Source organism: Cebus imitator, unplaced genomic scaffold (genome assembly GCF_001604975.1).
Source record: "Cebus imitator isolate Cc_AM_T3 unplaced genomic scaffold, Cebus_imitator-1.0 Scaffold70, whole genome shotgun sequence".
NCBI classification, from domain to species: Eukaryota; Metazoa; Chordata; class Mammalia; order Primates; family Cebidae; genus Cebus; species Cebus imitator.
Window position 1 is genome coordinate 5,674,567 of NW_016107385.1, and position 4,451 is coordinate 5,679,017.

Here is a 4,451-nt window from a genome sequence, read left to right on the forward strand (position 1 = left end):
GAGTCTCTCTCTGTTGCCAGGCAGGAATACAGTTTCGCTATCTTGGCTCACTGCAACCTCCGCCTCCCAGGTTCAAGCGATTCTCCTGCCTCAGCCTCCCGAGTAGCTGGGACTACAAGAGCCCACCACCACACCTGGCTAATTTTTTGTATTGTTAGTAGCGACGAGGGTTTCACCGTGTAAGTCACGATGGTCTTGAACTCCTAACCTCGTTATCTGCCCTCCTGGGCTTCCTAAACTGCTGGGGATTACAGGTGTGAACCACCGCACCTAGCTGTGGTTTGGATTTTAATACATTTGTAAATAGGCCATCAGCATTTTTTTTACTCCTAAATATTGATTCATCAGTGTGTATATAATTACATAGCCACAGTATTATTGTGAAAATCAGAAAATTAGCAATACTATGATCTATCCACTTATGCATTTTTTTGACAACTGACTCAATAATGTCCTTCATAGCAAAGGAAAATCCAAGATCACACCTTGCATTCAGTTGTCAGGTTTCCGGTCTGCTTTAGTCTTGAAGATAGTTGCTTAGTATTTCTTCAGTTTTCATGCAATGAACATTTTTTAAGATTACAAACCATTTATTTTGTAGAATATTCCTTAATTTAGGTTTGTCTGATTTTTTGTTGTTATTAGTTTCAAGTGACGCATTTATGGAAGGAATCCTACAGAAGTGACTTTGTATTCATTCGTGTCAGAGCATTATATTAGGAGGGACATGATATCAGTTTGTTTTGGTTGTTGCTGTTTTTTGTTTTTGAGACGGAGTCTTGCTCTGTCGCCAGGCCGTAGTGCAGTGGCACGATCTTGGCTCACTGCAACCTCCATCTCCCGGGTTCAAGCGATTCTCCTGCCTGTACTTCTGGAGTAGCCGGGACTACCGGCTCGGGCCACCATGCCCAGCTAATTTTTGTATTTTTGGTAGAGACGGGGGTTTCTCCATGTTGGCCAGCATGGTCTCCATCTTCTGACCTCGTGATCTGCCAGCTTTGGCCTCCCAAAGTGCTGGGATTACATGAGTGAGCCACCGGCCGATCAGTTTGTTTTACTGCTGATAATGTTAACTTTGATCACTTGCTGAAGATTTCTCCATCATAATGTTTCCATTTTCCCCTTTGTAATTAGTATCTTGTGAGGAAATACTTTGAGAATATGTAAACATTCTGTTTACTCCTCAAACTTACACTCCCTAATTCTAATATCTGACGATACTTACTTGAATTTATTATTATTACAGCAGTTGCCAAATGATGATTTTCCAATTACATCATTCCTTTCACATTTATTGTTGGTTTTCTACTGTGAGTTTTCAGGAGAATTACATGATTTCATTTAAATCATTAAATGAGCTATTGTTTCTGTGTGAAGAATGATAGCTAAGGGAAGGACAAGAAGGGACGCTAGTTGGAAAGTTATTGCACTTTCGTGTGCTAGCAGTACTGGAGAGTGATTTGGACCAAAGTGGTGGCAGTGGAGGTTGAAATGTTTGATGTATTTCAGATGTGTAGAGTGCTCTGGTTGGAGTGTCCCTTTCAAAACACGTGTTGAAATTTCATTGCCAATATAATGATATTGTGATGTGAGGCCTTTAAGAGGTGATTAGGCCATGAGGGCTCTATGGATGAATGACATCAGAGTCGGTTAGTTATTTTAGGAGTGGGTTCCTAATACAATGATGTACGTCACTGGATTTCAGCTCTATCGCACATATTCACTTGCTCTTCTGATCCTGTCATGGAATAACACACCACAAGGCCCTTGCCAGATGTCAGTGCCATGCTCTTGAACTTTCCAGCCTCTCAGACCATGAGCCAAATAAACGTTTCTTGTTTATGAATTACCTAGTTTATGGTATTCTGTCATAACAGCAAAAAATGGGCCAAGATAAAGGGCTTGCAGAATTGGATATAGAAATTAAGGGGGAAAAAGGAATTTCAATTGCTTCTTCCTGCTAATGAAGCATTATAATTGATGTTTAGTTTTTATTTTGTAGATAGATAAAAGGACTTGAATTTACCTGGAAGATTAGCCACTTAATTTGCCTAACTCTTGTTAAAATATTCCAGTTGCAATTCTTTTTTTTTTTTTTTGAGACTGAGTTTTGCTCTGTCAGCCAGGCTGGAGTGCAGTGGCATGATCTCTGCTCACTGCAACCTCCGACCCCTCGGGATTCAAGCGATTCTTCTGCCTCAGCCGCAGGTGTAGCTGGAATTACAGGCACGCGCCACCACGCACGGCTAATTTTGTGCTTTTAGTAGAGAGCCGGTTTCACCATGTTGGCCAGGCTTGTCTCTCACTCCCGAACTCTGGTGATCCGCCTCCTTGGCCTTCCTTGGCTAGGATTACACGCGTGAGGCATCGCATCTGGCCTTTAGTTGGAATTCTTTTATGGGGACTTCGGATTTAGACCACGATCCTCCAAGAAAATGTTGAAGAAAGCGAACGGTTATAGTTGCAGTTGGCCTTGGAGGTAAATTATAAGTACTCCAAACTTGTTTAGGTACCCAGTTAAACTTTTATTTAACATCACTACTTGTGTGTGTAAACACTATTTCAGTGCCCAGTGCACTCAATATTTATTAATAAGAATTTGGGGGCTCTTTCTGAACTCATTGTGTGATGAGCTGCCTAATTTGGGGCTAGAATGTTGATTTATCCTGTGTTTTAGAAGAATGTCTTAAATCGGCCGGTCGCTGTGGCTCACGCCTGTAATCCCAACACTTTGGGAAACCGAGGCGGGTGGATCACCTGTGGTGAGGAGTTTGAGACCAGACTAGACCAACATGGTGTTAAACTCCGTCTCTACTAAAAATACAAAATTAACCGGGCGAGGTAACTCATGCCTGTAATCTCAGCTACTCAGGAGCCTGAAGCAGGAGAATCGCTAGAACCCGGGAGGCGGAGGTTGCTGTGCGCGGAAATCATGTAATTGTTACTCTAGCTTGGGCATCAAAAGCAAAACTTCGTCTCAAAAAAAAAAAAAAAAACCAGAAGAATGCAATGCATTGTGGTCTCAGGTTCCTAATTATTTGTCTGATTCACAATAAGACTTAAATGGTATTGGTATGAAATTGTTTGAACAAGTTACTCCAGCTTACTTTGGAAGTCATATGTATGAAATCAGTACGTAATTTACACATATTTTTATAGGGCGAGAAGCTTTATGAAAACATCAGCCTGTTTTATCTTTTCATTAGAATACCTAATACAGTGCTTTACATGTGGTATTTAATGAATATATGGAATGTGAAAAAACAATACAATCAAATTCATCTTCCCAGGTACAGTCGGCAAAGTTATAAAGTAATCACAAATCAGTTTGCAGTTGTGAGAAAAAAAAATAATTGTAATATTTTAAGCTTTAAAATTTTAAATAACACGTATGCGCTTTGAGGACTCTAAATGTATACTATTTTATGACATATCGTATTATTTTTAAATTTAATACCTCAGGAAATGTGATGCCCAATGTATCTAGCTTCCAAATACTGTGCTTTGGGGTTAGTATCCTAAGAATTGTTTATTTTCGGGATTACAAACCGGTCTTTTACTTGCACTTTGAACAGTAGTATAAATACCACACACCCCTCTCCACTCTCAGAAAAATTTGCAGAATTTCTTATCTGGAAAGATTCACCATCATTTCAGAATATATGTATTTCCATATGACATTATTCCAGTAACTCCTGTCTCAATTTGATTAAAATCAGGTTTCTGACCCTGTGCTTCTTAGAATTCACATTCTTTGCCATTAGATTCAGAGACTATAATTCTTTCTTCCCAGCTTCTGTCATTTGAGAATAATAACACCCTTCAAGGGGCATACCTCTCGTTGTCAGTTCTTGAAAGAGACCTTATTTTAATTGACTCTAAACCACCTTTTCTGAATTTAGCTCTCCTTCATCATACCATACTAAAGAAAATAGCTAAGCCCCGCGGTTGTTCAGGGAAACTAACATCTGAGATTGGACTTTGTGTTTTTAAATGCGGAGTCCAAACATGTAGAAATCCGGTATGCCGTTTGATGGAAGTTGGATGGCCTTAATATGTGTTTGTGTAAATAAAACATTGGTTGGTAAATATTTTTAAGCACTTCGTTAAAAAGATTCAATGACTCTGTAATGATGACTCGCATAAGCTTTCAATGATCTTTGGATACATACACAAACATTCTTAAATATAAGTACAATTAAATACTTAGAACGCTCTTAAAAATAATTCTGCAGTGCCGATTTAACAGTAAGTTATAAAGTTTTTTTGCAGACGTAACTACGCAAAATGAAGGCGTGTAGTTAAATACTCCTTAAGAGATAGACTTGCAAGCATTTGCAGCAAGCGCCCGGCTAGCTCAGTCGGTAGAGCATGGGACTCTTAATCCCAGGGTCGTGGGTTCGAGCCCCACGTTGGGCGTGGTGTGTGGTTATTTTTTTTTTTTTTTTTTT

General features: G+C 39.5%; 1 non-coding gene across 1 annotated transcript; it reads left to right on the forward strand.

Annotated features, from left to right (window-relative positions):
- The first annotated feature begins 4,346 nt into the window (after positions 1 to 4,346).
- TRNAK-CUU lies at positions 4,347 to 4,419 on the forward strand. The gene has a single exon. It is a non-coding gene; the product is annotated as a tRNA-Lys (tRNA).
- The last annotated feature ends 32 nt before the right edge of the window (positions 4,420 to 4,451 follow it).